Source organism: Prionailurus bengalensis, chromosome D1 (assembly GCF_016509475.1).
Source record: "Prionailurus bengalensis isolate Pbe53 chromosome D1, Fcat_Pben_1.1_paternal_pri, whole genome shotgun sequence".
NCBI lineage: Eukaryota > Metazoa > Chordata > Mammalia > Carnivora > Felidae > Prionailurus > Prionailurus bengalensis.
Genome location: NC_057346.1, coordinates 115,878,845 through 115,898,561, shown reverse-complemented (window position 1 = coordinate 115,898,561; position 19,717 = coordinate 115,878,845). Strand labels below are relative to the sequence as shown.

At 49.9% G+C, this 19,717-nt stretch overlaps 1 long non-coding RNA gene across 1 annotated transcript; it reads right to left on the bottom strand.

Annotated features, from left to right (window-relative positions):
• Window positions 1–13,911: 13,911 nt before the first annotated feature.
• LOC122484186 lies at window positions 13,912–19,180 on the bottom strand. The gene is made up of 2 exons (XR_006297554.1): window positions 18,280–19,180; window positions 13,912–14,251 (listed from the first exon to the last, which is right to left on the bottom strand). It is a non-coding gene; the product is annotated as an uncharacterized LOC122484186 (long non-coding RNA).
• Window positions 19,181–19,717: the final 537 nt, after the last annotated feature.

The following is a 19,717-nucleotide window of genomic DNA, read 5'->3' as shown; positions in this document are numbered from 1 at the left end:
CCACTAACTCAAAGGGATATGTGCCCCACGGCCCCGTGCTGATAATAGCCAAAGTATGGAAAGAGCCCAAATATCCATCCGCTGATGAATGGGTAAAGAAGATGTGTGTATATACAATGGACTATTGCTCAGCCGTAAAAAAGAAAGAAGCTTTGCCATTTGCAATGACATGGATGGAGCTAGAGTATTATTCTAAGGGAAATAAGTCAGTCAGACAAAGACAAGTATCATATGATTTCACTCAGATGTGGAATTTAAGAAACAAAACAAATGGGCAGAGGGGGGAAAAGAGAGAGGGGCAAACCAAGAAACTGTCTCTTAAATACAGAGAACACACTGATGGTCACCAGAGGGGAGGTGGGTGGGGGATGGGTTAGACAGGTGATGGGGATCATGGAGGGGATCATGGATGAGCACCGGGTGATGTATGGAAGTGTTGAACCACTACCTTGTGCACCTGAAACTGATATTAAACTGTGTGTTAACTAATTGGAATTTAAATAACAACTTTAAACGATAAAATAGGTTTGTGGCCTCCACCCTACCAAAGTCACGCCGTGGACGGTCTGTTGGTGGCAGATAAGAGGACGTGGTCCTGGCAAGGTGTCATGAGGCCAGGTACCAAGAGGAGGGCGTTTGGGAGAGACTCACACTTCCCTGCTCTCATGCGTCCTTCACGGATGGGCCAGAGTGTCTCCCCGCATCTGACTCTGGCCCAGGGCAGAAGGTCACACAGCTGCTCATCTGCCCCCCAGTCCCGGCAGCACCTTGTCAGATTGCCTTGCAACCTTGCTCACAACAGGACGTGCTCTTCCTATTTAAAGTCTTGGGAATTTTGCAAGACTTTTTCTAATGAATTTCCAAGAGCAGATAAGCAGAGGGAAATAACAAACCCGTAACAGAAAAATTACCTGGCTTTCTAACTGCATAGGAAAAGAAGACTGATATTTCTGCGAACCTACCCAAATGACTACTCTATCAAACCAAATATCTCACATGTGCGGGGTGCAGGAAGACGTCTCTTCTTCCTCTTGTGAAGCCCACATTCTGGAACTTCATGAATTAGCGTTTTAAGGGAAAAGGTCTCTTACTGGCCAAACAAGCAGGGAATAAATAGGGTTTCACTTCACGAAGAGATAAGGAGCAGATGGCATTCGGCCTCCACAAAAGCAATCTGAAATACTCTCCCTTAGTAGGCTCCCGGTCTCCCTGGAGGTGCGGAGTCGAGAATACGGTATCATCCAAGGCCACAGCCCCGCCCGTCCCCAACCCGGGCTGCGGTGTTGGCTGCACAAGAGGTGCCTTCCAAAGCTGCGGTTGTGCAGTGCGCCTCAGGGTCAGCTGGACAGGCAGAGCTTGGAGACGAGGCCTGGACAAGCACAGAAGATTGGGACAGACATGACAGAAGACTTGGAGACAAGGGCAGAGGGTGGAGAGTGTTCCTCGGTGAGTTTCAGGGGTGGGGGGCTCTGCTCGCTTGCACACCCACACACCTGGCCCTGGAGGCTGGGGGTGCTGGTGGTTCGGCCCTCCGGAGCCCCCCTCCTGTCCCCCGAAACCTGCCAGGTCCTTGGAGCCCCATCAGCTCCACTCTGCAGAGGTCATCTGTGCCAACCACCAAGATGGCAGCTGTCTTTGCGCTTCGCGATGGCAGGAAAGCCCTTCCCCACCCCCCTGAAGTCAGTCGAGACCGGGACTCTGCTGCCAGAGAAACAGGGTTCTAAGTGAAAGGGCGTGTCTTCCAGGCAAGAAGGATGGCGTGCGGTTCACCACGTTCCCGGGGTGCTGCGGCGCTCGCGGAAGCAGAAGCTCCACCCTCGGTCCCTGAGGACAGCCCACGGACCCCCTGGCAGTGCAGCCCCACATTTGAGGGGCAGCACGAGCAGGAAACAAAGCTTTCTCTGAAGTCCCTGAGACTTGGGATCGTTCGATACCGCAGCACAGTCTAGCCCACGCTGACTTTCACAGGGACTTGATGCCATCTCGTAAAACTTTGAAAATGCGGCCTTGGCCTCCCGCAACAAAGACACTGTTCTTGGGGCTGGAAAGACTGACCCGCGTAAAGCCGTGTGCAGCTTGACTGGGCCGCAGGGCCCAGATGGCAAACCTTGCCCCCTGGGTGTGTTGTGAGTGTATTTCTAGATGCAATTAACATGTGAATCGATGGACCCAGTGAGGCAGGAGCACCCCACACACACACACCTGCTCCGGTGTCGGGGCGGGGTTGGGGGGGTGCTCCTCCAATGTGTTGGAGGCCTGACTAGAACACGAATGTGGAGTAAGGGAGAATTCACACTGCCCGCCTCTCTCTGAGCTGGGACTTCCGTCTCCTGCCGCGGGACTCCGACTCCGGCCGGAGGGCATGCTGGCTCCCGTGGGTCTCCAGCTTGCAGGCGGCACACGGTGAGCCTTCCGAACCACACGAGCCGACTCCCTGTGTGACTCATTTCTCTGGGGAAGCCAGACTAACACAAGCAGTGAGGAGAGCAGACGGTGAGTCGCCCGCCCTGTGCTGCAATATAATGATTTACAAGAAATAGATATTTGTCATCAGACCGCCAAACACAGTTCTCAGGCACATCTGGTCTTCATGCGCAGCTCCCGAGAAAAGGTGACACAGGGTCTTGTTATTAGTGACGGTGCTGCTGGACCCACCCACAGGCGGGACGGTTGGAGCTTTCCATGCCCCCAGAGGTTGAATCAGCAACGGCCAATGACTTAGTCAATCATGACTATACATTAAAGCCCAAGAGGACAGATTTCTGGTCCTTTTTCTCTTTTCAGACGTCCTCCACACGGGGGACCAGAACTCTCCCACGTGCCACCAAGCTCCACAAGTGCGGACGCTCCTCTGGGAGACTGATGATTTGTGCCCTCGGTCACACCCTTCAACACACTGGTCACCATAAGGAAGTGTTTCCCTGAGTTCCGTGAGTCGCTCTAGTAAAAGAACGTGAGATGAGGGTTGGAGCCTCCGGTCCGTCGGGATCTCTGGCGACAGCCCGGGGCTTGTGACTGGCATCTGACGTGGGGCCGGGAGCTGTCTTGCAGGACTGATTCCTCAACTGTGGGCTCTGACACTATCTCTGGGCAGACAGTATCAGAACAGAGTTCTCTGACACCCAGCTGGCGTCCAAGAATTGGTTGGCGCTCTGGGTGGGGGAGCACCCCCATGTTGGAATTCGGTCCAGGAACCCGGACAGACAGACCAAGAGCCCAAGAAGCGGGCAGCCCCAGGGTAAGATGGGGGACAGCCCTGTGCACCGCTCACCGCTGCCTGCGTCTTTGGCCTCGTGCGCTCAGGACAGGACCGGCTGCTGACTGAGCAGGAGCAGAGAAACCGAGAAAGCCCAGACCACCGTTAGAAGAGGCGACAGCTTTTCTACCTTAACCAGTAAAAGATGAAATGGCAGACTCCTGAGTTCTAAGGCTGAGCGTTGCTGCGAGAATCCGATCAGCGGTGTGGCCCGGGCACCCGAGCCTCACAAGCCGGGCACCTGCAGTCCGGGTTGAGGGCAGAGGGTGATAAAGGGAAGAGACACAGCACAGCTGAGCACCAGGAAACAGGGAGCTAACAGTGTGACTCTTGGCACATGAACCTGACTGAAATTAAACCGACATCTTAAAAGTTGATTACATACATGGAGGACTTCTATCGCCCCGAGGAAGCTGTGACCCCAGTTGCCCAGCACCCTGCTTTGAGAGAGTGCGGACGAGGGGTGTGGGAGCCCCTCCCGGGGGCATCCCCTCCTGGGGGCACACTCCAGGTCCAGGCTAGGACCGTGCCCACCTGGGGTCAGGGGTTCTCACCACAGCCACCTGGAGGGATTTCAGAATTCCTGCCCTGGTCCCCCCTCCAACCAGTGCCATCCCTGCTCTTCGGCTGAGTGCCGGGGGGGGGGGGGGGGGGGGGAGGTGACTGGTTCGTCTTTTCAGTTCTGAGTTCTCCCACTTGAGAGGAGACACATCTGGGCTGGAAATGGCGACTTTGATCACTTTTGATCTTCATAAAACTGGAGACTTCAGGATGGTGCTGTCAGAATGTGATGGTCCTTAGTCCCGTCTGCCAAACACCTCTGGCTCTCCTGGGCTGGGGTAGGGTTGTATCTCCCCGTCCCCTGGAATCCAGGCTGTGACTCCCTGGGTTCCCTTCCTCCTGCCCCAGTGACCGCGGAGACACATGTCAAGGTAGAACCTTATCTGGTCCCCGCGTGACTCTGCAAGAGTGCCACGAGGGCGGGACAGAGGTCCTCCAGGCTGTGTGCTGCACAGCCTCGCGCAGCCGACCCTAACTGGGGCACCTGCCTTGGGGTGGTCGTCAGCAGCCCTCAGATTCTCTCCTGTTCCTTGGAGATTTTAGTCTTGGCCTCACACGTTCCCCAGATCTTTTCCAGGCAGAATTTGGGGACTTCAGAAACACAGTCTGTGACGAATCTGCCCCTGAGATACCGAATCCGGGCTCTTGGGTGCACACACTGTTAGCTTTTCTCACTGTGACACTTAGCAAATATTCAGCAAAGTGCATAAAACATAAAAGTGGGGGCGCCTGGGTGGCTCAATCGGTTGAGCGTCCGACTCCGGCTCAGGTCATGATCTCACGGCTTGTGAGTTCGAGCCCTGTGTCGGGCTCTGTGCTGACAGCTCGCGGAGGCTGCAGTCTGCTTCAAATTCTGTGTCTCCCTCTCTCTCTGCCCCTCCCCTGCTCACACTCTGCCTCTCTCTGTCTCTCAAAAATAAATAAACGTTAAAAAAAACTTTTTGTTTAAAAAAAATAAATAAAACATAAAAGTGCACCTAACGAGCTGCTGGACTGTGGTGCCCATGCAACTACGGCCCAAGCGAAAACCACTGATGCCCCAGCAGGCACCTGACCCTGCGGTAACCTCCCCGCCTTCCCGCCAGGGTCACCGCTCTCCGGACTTTATGGTGAACCCGTTCTTGCTTTTCATCCAAGTTCTAACCCCCAAGTGTGGGTTACACTGAACCTAAGTGAGTTCAGGATAACCCCAAACACTGTGCTTTAATTTTGCTCGTTTGGACTCGTGAATGAACCCTTGCTGAACCTCCCTTCACCCGGTGTTACAGCCGCGAGCCTCGCCCATGTGTGGCTGTCGTCCATTTCTTCGAATTTCCATGTCGTGCTCCATGATCTAAATAAGCCACAGCTTGTCTGCTCTCCTGTGGATGGCCAGTGGTGCTGGCGGCCGTGGCTGTGTATTTGTGTTCAAGTGCCTTTCCTGCACGTGGATCCGCATTTCCGTGGTATGTGTGGCAGGTCAAGGGATATAAATGTCTCCCACTTCAGTGGACCAGGCCACGTTGTTTTCCACGGTGGCTGCTGCAACACACATTCCCACGGCTGGCCCTGGGGGTCCCTGGACCCTCCCAGTTCTACAACAGTAGCCACTCAGGGCGTCGTGAAGCGATATCTCTTTGTGGCTTTAATTTGTGTGTCCCCGATGATGCGTCAGGTTGTAGCAAGTATCTATATGCAATAAGGTTGCATAATACATGGCCACAAAACCTCAGTGGTATACACCAATATACGTCTGTTCTTACTCAAGGGTCTGTGAGATCTCAGGACTCCGGGCTGGCCTAGACTAGCCTCCCTTGGCCTTGGCCTGGGCTTCCCCGTCACTCTGGTCAGCTGCAGGTGGGAGGGGACAGCTCCTCTCTCACAGGATTTATTTTTTTTTTCTCAACGTTTTTATTTATTTTTGGGACAGAGAGAGACAGAGCATGAGCGGGCGAGGGGCAGAGAGAGAGGGAGACACAGAATCGGAAACAGGCTCCAGGCTCTCCGAGCCATCAGCCCAGAGCCCAACGCGGGGCTCGAACTCCCGGACAGCGAGATCGTGACCTGGCTGAAGTCGGACGCTTAACCGACTGCGCCACCCAGGCGCCCCTCTCACAGGATTTTTGTAAAGTAGGCTCTACACCCAACATGGGCTTGAACTCACAACCCTTAGGTCAAGGGTCTCGTGTTCTACTGACTGAGCCAGCCGGGTGCCCCAGCACGGGCTTGTTCTTACGGCCAGGTCAGGGTCCCCACAGAAGTCTTGGCACTGGCCTACCTCATGCCGTGTTGTGTTAACCACAGCGCGTGGGGAAGGCCGTGGCTGCAGTGACCCCCAGCCTGTTGGGGGACGGGGATGGAGACTTGGGGCACGGGCTGCAAGCCACCTACCAAAGAAGCTTGGCCACTTTACGTGTGCTCCGTGGCCAGCCGCTATAGAGACACAGGCAACTGTCCGTGGACTTTGTACCCAGAACCCTCCCCAGACTCTTGCTAATTCTCACGGTATCTCTGCGTTGTCTGGCATTTATTAGTTCATTATTTTGTGTCTTCCTTTGAAAGCTTGAATTTTCCCACACTCTTCCTATTATTTTAGTGGTTACTTCATAAATGATGACATAACTCTGGTTTCTCAGAATCTGAGGCCATAGGTGTTTTTATCTGCTGGACACACGAGGACCTTGGGATCTCTCAGTCCCACTGACCTCCTTCCGGATTATGCGTCGTTGTTGTGCTTTTTTTTTTATTTTCTGACATACCAAGATGTGTCCTTGTTTGGTGTGGCGGATACTGAGTCCGCATGGACACACACTTCGTGTCCCTGCCCTTCACCGGGCCCTCGGTGTTTTCCATCCAGACTGGTTTCCTTCTGGGTGAACAGCTCCCTTAGTGGGAGCTGGTGACCAAAGCCCCTTGACTTCTGTTTTCCAGAAAGTATCTTCATTTCGCCTTCTTTCTTGCGTATTTGTAGTTGGCGTGGAGTTTCAGATTGGCACTGAAGATGCCGTTTCGCGGCCTTCTTTCCCAGCTGTCACTGATACTATAAAATCAGCTACAGTGTAAGTTTTACCCCTTATTTGAAAATCTGTTTTTATCAGGCTGCTTATAATTTTATGTCTTTGGTTTTCTGCAGTTTTGCTATGATGTTTTGAGGTGTGGCTTCGTTTCTATTTATCCGGGGAGAGACTTGAGGTTTTTTTTTTTTTTTTTTTTTTTTTTTTTAAATTTTTTTTAACGTTTATTTATTTTTGGGACAGAGAGAGACAGAGCATGAACGGGGGAGGGGCAGAGAGAGAGGGAGACACAGAATCGGAAACAGGCTCCAGGCTCCGAGCCATCAGCCCAGAGCCTGACGCGGGGCTCGAACTCACGGACCGCGAGATCGTGACCTGGCTGAAGTCGGACGCTTAACCGACTGCGCCACCCAGGCGCCCCTAGACTTGAGTTTCTTAAATCTGCGGTTGACTGTCTTCCCCAGTTTTGGAAAGTTCTCAGCCATTAATTATTCGAACATGCATTCCCCGCCCCCCTGTTCTCCAGTCCTCCCTTCTCCTGAAACTCCAATTAAACACACGTGGGAAGCTCTCACTCTGTCCTCAATATCTCTTACACACCCATCGTGTTTCCTGCACATCGTGTCTGTGCTTCTGTCTGGATGGTCTCTTCCTCCGTCTTCTTGAGGCGAGGCCCTTGAACCTCCAGTATTCACCCCAACAAGCTCCCCGGGACTCATGCGACCCAAGAGCAACAAACCCACCCACTGAGTTCTTAATTCTGGTTACTGAATCTTCCCATTCTAGAACTTCTGATTAGTTCTTTGCAGATTTGCAACATCACTTTCTATGGTTCTCCATTCCGTGCTAATGTGTTTCAGTTCCCCTTTTGTCCCCCGGAGCTCAGTGAGCTCGCCGTCTAGAAGTCCAGCACCCAGGGTTTCCGTTGTCTTTTGCTGCTGACCCTCGGCCGTGTTTTCTGGTCTCCCTGGGTGCTCCCTGCAGAGCTGATTTTAGGCCTGAGATGATTACCTGCCCCCCACCACCACCACCCAGAGAGGGTCCTGATGATCCTGGAAAGCACCTGCAGTTACCAAAATCCGATTTCAGAGGTTGTGATTTCTCCGTATTTCTGGATCTTTTCTTCAATTGCATCTCCTGTGGGCTCTCTGCCTTTTAGTTCATATTTGTTGTGATGATTCTTCTAACAGGAGTTACTTCTATCGTAGTTTTCATATTTACTACTTACTTCTCCGCTTCTTTTTTCCTTCGTTGTTGATATTCATGGGATGAATCATTTTTATGACTTTTTTAAATGACTTTTTATGTCTTTTTTGACTTTTTATGACAATTTTATGACTTTTATAAAAAGTATACACATATATTTATTCAGCAAATATTTACTGAGCACCTACTTCGTGCCCAGAATTGTGAGCAGTGGACACACACCACGTGCTGGCCGTGGATGGCTGTTCTCCAGACCCGCGCTGCCCTGAGCACAGGGGTCCAGCCACACTCACTCTTGCGGTGCCTTCTCAGGTCCTGGCTGTCACCCTCCTTCCTGGAGGTGTCGCCCAGAATTTTATCTGGGGTTTATATGGCGAACTCTCCTTCACTTCTGCCCCTTGCTCCTTCCTTTCTGTGGGTGGTTGTTCCCAGGACAGACCTTGCAAAGGCATTCAGTCCACTCACTTCGACGGCTCCCACTCTTCCTGTGTTTTTTTCTCTTTCAGTTCCTCAACCAAGAACATTTTCTATGTCTGTGTTCTACGGCCTCCTGGAAATATCTTTCTTATGCTTTTGCATTGGAATGCCAACTTAGCTGGATGTCAAATTCTAGATTTGTTTCTTTCGATTCTTTAAAATAACACTTCTCATATGGTTTGAGGAGAAATCTGGTATCAATGATTCTCGTTCCCTTACAGGTGATCTGTTCTTTCTCTACGGAACTTTCTCTTTCTGGAAAGTTTGCTTTTGATGCAGGCTGGCCAGGTCCAAGGACCTGGGGGGCCCTCAGGACCGGCTTCGTGCAGGATGGAAATCAAATGCGAGCGGAGAGGAAGGGAGGAAGTGAGAGCAGAGTTTGTTGAAGACAGAGAGCGTAGGGGCGCCGGTGTGGCTCAGTTGGTTAATCGTCCAACTCTTGGTTTCAGCTCAGGTCATGATCGCACAGTTCGTGAGTTCAAACCCCACATCGGGCTCCATGCTGACAGGATGGAGGCTGCTTGGGATTTTCTCTCTCTCCTTTCTCTCCCCCTTCCCCCGCTCACACACACACACACACACACACACTCTCGCTCTCTCTCTCTCTCTCTCTCTCTCTCGAATAAATAAACATAAAATAAAATAAACGCTTAAAAAAAAAGACAAAGTGTAGATATGACAGTGTCCAGAAGACTTGGAAAGGAAAAGGAGCGTGAGTGTCTTGGAGTTTGGGGCTGTCGTTGAGGGTGGCGGCCTGGCATACAGCCCTCTCAACACTGGGAGCCGGGCAAACCAGGGCCAGGGCTCAGGTGTCCTCCATAAGCTGCTTAGGCCCTGGAGTCAGGGGTCTTGGACAACGTTTGTGAGGACATTGCCCGCCCAGCCACTCCTTAGATGTCACCTGCTGTGCTGGAAGACTCCAGAGAAGTCCCTAAGCCCCAGAACTTCTCAAGGACATTCGTTACCTGCACGAGAAGGCGTGTGTAGGGTGGGGGTGCAGGTGCTAACAAGAATAGAAGTGGGAGAAGGAGCGAGAAAGCGGTTTTTCACGGAGTCTCTTACTGTTCCTGTCTCGCGTCGATACTCTAAATTTCATTGGTGTGTGAACTGAGTGTGGTTATTTCTTTGCAGACCTTTAGCCTGAAGCCCTTCGTCTTCCTTTAATTCTGGGACCTTTGGCTTCCTCGTTTCCTCACGTACTTCGTCTCCATTCTCCTTTTCCTCCGGTCTGGGACTCAGAGCATCGACACACAGGCTCCCCTGTGTCTCTGTTCTCCCGTGTTTCCTCCAGGAGAGCTCTCCATCGATCTCTCAACGCACGAATCTGCTCTTCAGCTGGGCCCACCGCCTGTTTCCAGTTCTGGTCATCAAAACAGGGACAAAAGCCAGCACTTCCAGAGCCCTGAGTCTATACCAAGCACTGTTCTGGATGCCTCACATACATTAATATATTTAACCCTCATAACAGCCCAGTGAGATAAGTGTTGTTATCGTCCTCATTTTAGAAGAGGAAGTGAAGCACAGAGAAGTTAGGTAACCTGTCCAATGTCACACAGCTGGGAAGCAGCAGGGCAGGGATTGGCACCAAGGCACCGGGGTCTGAACTCAGCCACTCTGCGGCCTTGCTCATTCTCTGTTTTGTATTACTTCTTTCAACACGCCTAACATCGATTTTCTTTCCTAACTTTTTGTTTTGAAGCAATTTGATTTATAGGGAAAAAATGCAAGAATAGTAGAGTTGCTCAACCTCCCTCACCCAGATTGCCCTGTTGGCAGCATCCCGGGTAACCATAGTACCTTGATCAAGACCAGGGAATGAACACTGTTGTAACACTACTAACCAAACGAAAGACCTTATTCAAAGTCCACACGCTTCTTCACTAAGGTCCTTTTTCTGTCCCAGGGTACCGTGTTGCTCTGAATGACCAGCTCCTCTGTCCTTCCTTGTTTTTCATGATCCAAATACATTTGTAGGGTGACCCTCAGTTGCCGGAGACCAGCTCCAGCAACCAGGGGCTCCCAAAGGAAGAACAGCTTCGGTGAAAATAAAACAAAACTAAAATAAAAAACTAGAAAATACAAAACTAAAATAAAAACTAAAACTAAAATAAAAAACTAAAATAAAAACAAAAAATAAAAATGGACATGGACGACAGCAGTGTGTTGAACTGGCCGATATATTGCAGTAAATGTGGCCTTATAGGGGCGCCTGGGTGGCGCAGTCGGTTAAGCGTCCGACTTCAGCCAGGTCACGATCTCGAGGTCCGTGAGTTCGAGCCCCGCGTCGGGCTCTGGGCTGATGGCTCAGAGCCTGGAGCCTGTTTCCCTCTCTCTCTGCCCCTCCCCCGTTCATGCTCTGTCTCTCTCTGTCCCAAAAATAAATAAACGTTGAAAAAAAAAAAAATTTTTTTTTTTAAAAAATGTGGCCTTATATATGCTAGTGATTTCCTTGTAGCATACGTCATCTATGTTTTTCTAACATTACCTAATTTTGAAAATGTTCCTATGTGTAAACAACCTTTAAGAAATAACATGGTGATTTTCCCCTAACTTTCCCGCATACCTTTTGATTATAGATTAATTTCTTACATTATTCCATTATGCATCTGCGTTTATCTATAATCCAGAAAGCATTTGCTTTGCTGTTCTCGTGAAAGGCCCTCCATTTCTCAACACCTCAAGTGGAACAGTTACAGGAACATGACCTCCTAACCACATGAGGCCAGAAGAACAATGTGTTTGCCTCCGTCTGAGGTGCCAGAAAGGGGCTGAAAAAGCCTTAGAAACCCATGCCTCATACATTCTCAGAGAGACAATGCACCTAGGAACCAATGAACCGACTAGGTTCAGTCATCATCTGGAATGCCTCCTGGGGGCCAGGTGGGCCTAGGGGTTGAAGTCACCTGTGCCCAGAGATACACTCCTCAGTTGCCAGAGTGAGGCTTTCTATGTCTCTCCTTTACAGGCCCTCTTTGCTGGCAAAGGCGCGAGGCTATCCTTCCTGTAAGTAGAGGAGTCTCCATAGGGGATGGCAAGGGCTAAACGTAAGGCCGCACGATTTCTTGCGGAAACTTATTTTCTTCCCTAATGGTTCTTTTCCCAGGGGGCCTGCCGAGGGCAATTCCCCAACAGACCATACCCCAGGTACTTTAATAAGGCCAAATTACCTAAAAGCGGGAGTACCAGCAGCTTCCCTGTCGGCGGGCCGCCCTGCAGTCACCAATCCGTCCACAGCACGGGCCCTGCCACTCAGGCTGGGACAGCTCGGCTTCCAGCACCCACTTACTCTGTACAACACTTCTCAACTGGTGTTTGTGTGGTTTCTTATGTTTGGGATGAGTGTGTGCATTCTTGGCAACAGTCCTACAGAAATGATGCTGAGATGTTCTCGTCAGACCACGGAGATCACGATACTGATGTTTCACTACTAGCGATGTTGACCTTGAGCCCCCGTTAAGGTGGTGTCTGCTGGGTATCTCCATGTAAGGTTACTATATTTCCTATGTATGTAATTAATATGTTGAAGAGATACTTTAAGACCATGAAAATCACATTTCTTCCCAACTCTCACCCACAATGGAAGCATCCACATCCACCGGTGGTTCAGGCCAACAACTCTCATTGTGGGGTGTACTCAGTTGGTGATTTTCTGTTTTCGTCTTTCCTTCTCCATTTATTGATTGGATTTCTGCCGTAAGGATGAGCTTTCCCTAACCTTTCACTTGTTGATTTAATCGAGTACCTATCTAGGTTAGTGAGGATGTACAGATATAGATTTTATTCTCTGGCTTACAATTCAATACTTTCATTGTGTTTTTGCTGAACTTACTCAGCTTTTGCTGTAAGGAGCTCCTTCAGGCTGGCGCCTGTTTTCTTCCAACAGCCCCTCTTTGGTTTTGTCTGTGGCTTGGGGCACTCCTTCTCGCCGGCCCTTCAATCAGCCATTTCTCCGGGATCCCTGGTTCCTTCGGGAGGATGGTTCCATCCCTGGTCTTGGGAACCAAAGAGTCCCCATCCTGCCCCAGCTGCTCTGTTTTCAAATGGATTATCTCCCGAGAGAAGTGGATTGATAAAAGGACCAAAAGTCGGGAGGGAGGCCACCTGCCCGACTGGACTTGTGGCCAGAGCTGAGTGCTTGGAAAGGACTTTGGAGCAAGACTGAAAACAGAAGTCCATCAAACTTTCAGCCCTACAGCTGCAGCAGCTCCAAGGCCAGAAACCCCAACAACACCTGCGCCTCCCAGGGCGCCTTCTGGGGCTCCACCGTCAAAATGCTGGCCCAGAAATCGATCTCTGCTTGGTAATCAGCTGGGACGCTGGAAAACAGATCCTCAAAGGGTTTCTGAAAACATTTCAACACCAACACCAACTCCTACTTTTGAAGGAGGGCCCCTGCCCAAGCCGTGTAGAGCAAGGCCAACAGGCCCACAGCCACCACTGAGCTCAAAGCACACAGGCTCATTAAGTGACCATCGGCCCTATTACATCGGACCCATTACAGCCAAGCACAGTTCTTAAGATTACCATACAAGGGAGCATTCCATAGGCCCTCACACTCCTTCACTCTGCCCCTATAACTATGTCTAGGCCATGTCTCTGAAATATAAACCTCAAGGAGATCATTATTATCAGAAGGTGAACAAAAGGAGGAAACTTTATTTGGAACTCGGGCAAATTAAAAATGTTAAGTGTTTTTTCCAAAATATTAATAAAAGGCTTTAGCCATCTCAGCAGGTGACCATAACTTATTCCATCTGCCAGAAACACAATTTGCATTAAAAAATGTATTATAGCCAGTGAGTTTTGTATTATTGTACCTGATTCATGGCTACAATTTTGGAATGGAGGGGCGCTCAGGCGGCTCAGTCTGTTAAGTGTCTGATTCTTGATTTGGGCTCAGGTCATGATCTCACAGTTCATGAGACGGAGCCTCACGTCGGGCTCTGCGCTGACAGTGTGGAGCTGGCTTGGGATTCTCTCTCTCCCTCTCTCTCTCACTCAAAATAAATAAATAAGCGATAAGATGAGAAAAGATGAGACTAGATGAGACAAGATAAGAAACTTTTGGAACGGAAGCTGTCAAGTCCTGTGGGTATCTGTCTTTATACGTGTATGTGGCAGTTGCCTGGTATTTTTCTACCTCTAGATGATATCGCCAAGATTAATTTAAAAGAGATCTATTTAATTGGCTTAAAGAAAATTAGTACTTATATAAATTAAGTATTCCTAAAATTCTCAGGTGTATAATAGAAACTAACCCAAATGCTTTCAGGTTCATGATCTGGAAAAATACTCAGTAGTGAAGCTAACTTAAGTTTGTTGGAGGCTGGCTGGTCCCAGGACCCAGAGGGGGTTCACAGGACCAGCCAGGAGGGTCTTCGGCCTCTCTCAGGATGGAAATTAAACATGAGCCAAGAGGAAGTGAGAGCACAGTTTATTAAAGACACAAAAGAGTCTGGGAGACTCAAAGGAGAGGAGAGGGAGTCTCACCTTTGCTTGGGGCCTGGGGCACATGTCTTCTCAGTAACCCAGGAACAAAGATGAGCATCTAGGCATACTCCATAAGTCACTGGTGCCCTGGAGCCAGGGCTCCGGGTGCATCGGTGGTCTTGGGAGAATGTTCCTGACACCTGCCCGGTCCCTCCTTGAGTGTTACCTGTTGTGCTGGAAGACTCCAAGGAGGTCACTACCTCCCTGACCTTCACGAGGGTATACGTTACCTGTACAAGAAGTCGTGTGTAGGGCCGGGGTACAGGTCCTAGAACGAATAAAAGGGGGAAAGGGAGCAAAAATGAAGTTGTTCATGGGGTCCCTTCAGCTCCCCTGTGTCAGACACGTCTTCTGAACGATCAGCATTGAACGTGATGTAGACACACAACTTTCACTCCACCTGGGCTCGTTGGTCCCTCAGTGCAGGGCAGCTCTGTTACATTTGTCAGCAAGAAAAATAACTCGGGATGATGAAATTTTTGTAGGTAATCTGAACATAATTGTTGAGAACCCATGGATTAAATAGATGTAAGCGGGATAAAAGTTTTAAATAATTTCCCCAAAGCTTTTGGTAACCGGAAACCTTAAAGTTTTGCTAAGTGACTGAATATCTAGATCATTTCCAAATAAAATAAAATATTGAAACGTTAGTTACTGAATATAGGTTTGTCCAATTTGGGTTCCTGTTACAGAGAATCTAACGATATTGGGTCTGTTAGTGCACGTGTTTGCGCCACACTGGAAATAACACCAATGCAGGACTGTCCTCTTGAAAACGTGCCCATAAACTCACCCATCTGCAGAACCCTCGCGTCGCAATCGCTGGTTCCTTGTTTTCACCAATAATTAGGGCTCCTAAGGGTTCAACATTCTAATTAACATCTGTGATTAAAACTGCTACAAATAAGGGAAACATCTCCATATGCAGGGAAAGTGGGATGTGCATTTTTGGTAAAAGAACACATGAGGAGGGGCGCCTGGGGAGCTCCGCCAGCTGAGTGCCTGACTTCGGCTCAGGTCATGGTCTCACGGTTCATGGGTTTAACCCCCACAGGCTCTGTGCTGACAGTGTGGAGCCTGCTTGGGATTCTCTGTCTCCCTCCCTCTCTCTCTGCCCCTCCCCAGCCCCAACTCTCTCTCTCTCTCAAAGATAAATAAATAAATAAATAAATATTAAAAAAATAATAATAATAAGTGAAATGGACAGAAAGTTGTAAAAGGTCTGTTGAAAAGGAATTTTGTCAGAGGAATTTTATGTGTGATGAACTGGAAGAGATTGAATGAATTTGTCCTCAGGGTTTGAAATACAGCTTTAAGATCCATAGTATACTTCTGTAATTACGTAAACCTGGGACATAATTTTCTTTCATCTGCCAAAAGGCATCAGTCTGCTCCTCATAAGAGATTGTGAAATGGTTCCCTCTAGTTTTCCAAATTATTTGCAGAGAAAACAAGGATTCTATCTTTTGCCAAAATAACGTCCCATGTGTCAGCCCTTTGCTCACTAGAGGAGACCTAGTCCTCTGGATATTGAGAGGGCTAAGTCTTGGGGCACCTGGGTGGCTCAGTCGGTTGGGCGTCTGACTTTGGCTCGGGTCATGATTTCACGGTTCATGAGTTTGAGCCCCGTGACAGGCTCTGTGCCGACAGCTCGGAGCCTCGAGCCTGCTTTGGATTCTGGGTCTCCCTCTCTCTCTGCGCCTCCCCTGCTCACGCTCTATCTCTCAAAACTAAATCAACGTTAAAAAAAATTTTTTTTTAAGGGAGCTAAGTCTTGCTCAGGACTACGGAAGCTTCTGTGCTTGCCTGGGAAGCCTTACTCACTTTGGTTAGAGGGACAGCTAAACACTGTTTCACAGCGACCTGTGATTTTATTTGACTGTTTGAAGATCTTTTGATCTTTTTGACAAACTCTCCCAAATGCAAATTCTACGTGATGTCTTTTCGACCTTGAACTAACTTTGAGTTTTACCAGAGGGTCCCGGAAATATCTTAAGATGTGTTTTCTTTCCTTATAAAAGGGAGATCTTAAACTAATTCAGCTCATCTGATACGTTAAAATCCACAGGAAGCATTGTCAAATAAATCCTAAACCTTCTTTACGTTATGTCTGTGTAGGTATACGTTACAAATGTTCCGGAAATTATGTGAAATTTCTGGAAACCTGACCTGTCCCCATTTAATGCCATCGGTCATAATTTTAAAACGTATGTCACGGAAATAGGCCCCCTTGTCAGCTCCACCACAGCGAGCTCCCGCCAGATATTAGCAATGGGCGTTTAAGCCGTTCATCACCTGCAGACAGCTGCTGCTTTACCGCCATGCTTTTGCAGCCCGCAGGATCTAGAAGAAATTCACAGAACAGACTCTGGCGAGTGCTCTGGAGTACGTGTCCCCGAGGACTCCAGGATCGCACGGCTGAACTGGCTTTCAGCACACTATTTCTCGGAAGCTACCTCTGATTATAGCAATTCAGCAAAATCTTTGTGAACAAAGCTAAAACAGTGACTTTTTCTCCCTACGCAATCCCTCCAGAATTCAGACACTCTTGACTACTTTTCCTTGTGGCAATACACGTACTTAGCTGCATACGTGCAATAGCCCTCTGTTGTCCTTGTAGACGGCCCGCTGCCTCCGTGGCTAAGGTCCTACTGGAAAGGGTCATCCCTTCCTGCCCCCGCCCGTTGAACTTCATGGTTCCCAGGGAGCCCACTCTGCTAGTTGGATTCTCTGACCAGTTTGTGCTGCTTGTTCACCCTCACAACACCCTCACTGTGCACGACACCCTCATCCTCAGGGCTAATCAAACACACTGATGGCAGCATTTAGACTCAGTTGGCAAAATTCATAGAGAGCCTCCAAATATCCTGGCCAGAGGCACGATCACTAGTCCTGAATGTCAGGGTTATCCCTTTTGGAACGCAGAGTCTCTCACCCTTTGAGATACCCCAGGACACCCAGTGCACCTGGTTCCTGCTTCTTCAGACCCACAGCTAATAAAGGGAGATATGCTTTAACATTGGACGGTCTTAATTGCTTCTATTAGAAATAACCATGGTTTTTTTTTTAATGTTTATTTATTTTTGATAGAGAGACAGAGCATGAGCAGGGGAGGGGTAGGGGGGGCGGGTAGACCCAGAATCCAAAGCAGGCTCCAGGCTCCAAGCTGTCAGCACAGAGCTCGACGCAGGCCTCGAACTCACAGACCGCGAGATCATGAGCTGAGCCGAAGTCGGACGCTCAACCGACTGAGCCACCCAGGCGCCCCAAAATAATCATGTTTTGAGAGAGCAATCTTTTACAGAGATGAAGACCTTAAGCCTCACATCTTACAACCCAGAGATTCTTCTACCAGAAAACACAGCTGCTAGAAGACTCTCCAACCTCACTGGAAAGGCCCCTGTCAGGCACCACCAGCCAAATTCCAGGCAATAGACTCCGGGCCCACATGACGCACTGAAGACAGCACCGAACCCCGACTGGCCCTGCACACCACCTGGTGGCCTGCGAGTAAAGACTTCCCGGATTTGAAGCAGGCAGCACCTCATGACACGCTTCCCCCAGGTGACCGATCAGGACTATGTACCCTTTCTTGCTTTGGCTCCTCTTTTATTTTCTCTCTCTTTTGGGGGCAAGACAGGGCTCCTAGCCACGTTTCCTAATCTATTACGAAAAGGGAAGACCTTTCTTACTGGTGGATCTGTCACCGGAAACTCCTATGTGTTCACAAAGTCTGAGACCTCTTGTTCTTACTTGCAACTAATTTCTCTTTAGTCCCAAAGGCCACTGCTGATTATCCACATAAGCCCACGGATGTTCCCTGCAGGCGAGAATAGGCCCAGGAAGACCTGGGACCTTGGTCCAGCTTCGCCCGGATCACAGCCTCGCAGCTCAGCCGAGTCCCTGTGTCTTTGCCCATCAGATAGCTTCCTGATCTAAGTGTGATCTCTCTGCCCGCACGCAACAGACATACAAATGAGTTTTCACATCTTTGCAAGGTTTTTAGAAAAGACACCTTTAGGAAGAGATGGCCTCACAGAGTGTCATCCGGACTCCTCTGACCCATGGCTTGGAAGGATCAATCAGGAAATTGTGGCTAATGAACCTATCAATAACCAGGAGTCCTCGGCGCTCCCCCTGGTTTTGGTTTCGTGTGTGGCGGACAGTGGCATACGAATTTTAAGACAGCTGGCAAGTTGGAGGTCAATAGTTATTAGGCCATTTAACGGTCCCTGCTAACAGCTACAACAAACGAGAAGCTTCCCATTGGCTTACCGCACTTAGGTGGAGGCATACCTGATTCAGTGTTGGCCTCCAGCGGGAGTGTCTTTCTTCCGTGGCTGGAACAGTGCTGATGAACACGTGGTCAGAAATCTCTCCCTGACATTGGGAGAACCGGCCAGCTCCACGGTCACAGCAGCGGCAGCCCAGCGGCCAAAGTACTCTTGGACGGCCACGTAGCCTCGATTAGGATCTGCTCGATGAGCAAGGTGTTTGTGCGAGAGCGAGTTCCACCCGCTGCAGGATAAATGCCTCTGGAGAAGTGGAAATGCACGGCCAGGGAACAACCGATCTCCCCGACGTTTCGTGGTCTTGATCTATTTAGCTGCCCGCCTTCCGGTCTGGGCCCTTCCTTTAGAATCACCCTGCAAACAGGATTCGTCGCGTTACTTTTAATTCTGCTTTGCATAACTATTTCTGAACTTCGTACCTGCCGCCCGTCAAGCCTCTGCAAACAGGGCCGTGGCCGCACTCTGCACCCGGTCCTAAGGGTCGACCTGCTGCCAGCACGTGCACCGCCCCTTTGCAGACCTAAGGTCAGTCTGCAGCAGAACTGACCTACTGTCCTTGAGACCTGCAGACCGCAGGCCTCAAGGAGTGAAGGCCCAGACTCTCCCGGAAGAGAAGGCCTGACCACATTTGGAAACAGCTGCCACAGACGCCAGCCAGTCTGCCCGGGGTCATGGCCACACACGACTGCGGGCCAGGCACCTGCTTCTCCTGCACCCAGCCCCCCTCCCTCTTCCCACGCCCTCACCTGGACGGGGAAGATGGTCTTTGGGCCTTTAGTCCGTCCTCTTCCCAGGTCGCCAGCTTCCTGAATAAAGCAACCTTTCCTTCCACACATCACTTCTCTCTCGAGTGCTCATTGTCAAGCGGTGAGCAGCTGCACCTCACTGAGTTCGGAACCGGCTCTCTGTCCGGTAACAGGGCGACGCTGTCTCAGTGTTTGTGGGGGCAATGTCCATAGACTGCAGGGTCCACAGTCTCCAGCCTGTGCACCCGTCCTCTGACAGGGCACAGGGCTTCCCAACCACCCAGGGATAAAGCCACTAAATGCAGAAACGCTGATCTGATTAACGATGCTTTCAAGAAAGATCTTGATGGGGCACCTGGGGGGCCCAGTCGGTTGAGCGTCTGACTTCGGCTCAGGTCCTGATCTCACAGTTTGTGAGTTTGAGCCCCGCGTCGGGCTCTGTGTTGACAGCTCGGAGCCTGGAGCCTACTTTGGATTCTGTGTCCCTCTCGCTCTCTGCCCCTCCCCCACTCACACTCTCACTCACTCTCTCTCGAAAATAAAATGAAACGTTAAAAAAATTTAAAAAAAGAAAGAGCTTGATCAAAAGGGAGAAATGTTAAATAAAGGAAACCTCATTTCTTGTGTGTGATAGTGATTTTTTTAATTTAATTTTTTTTTAATTTACGGGGCGCCTGGGTGGCGCAGCCGGTTGAG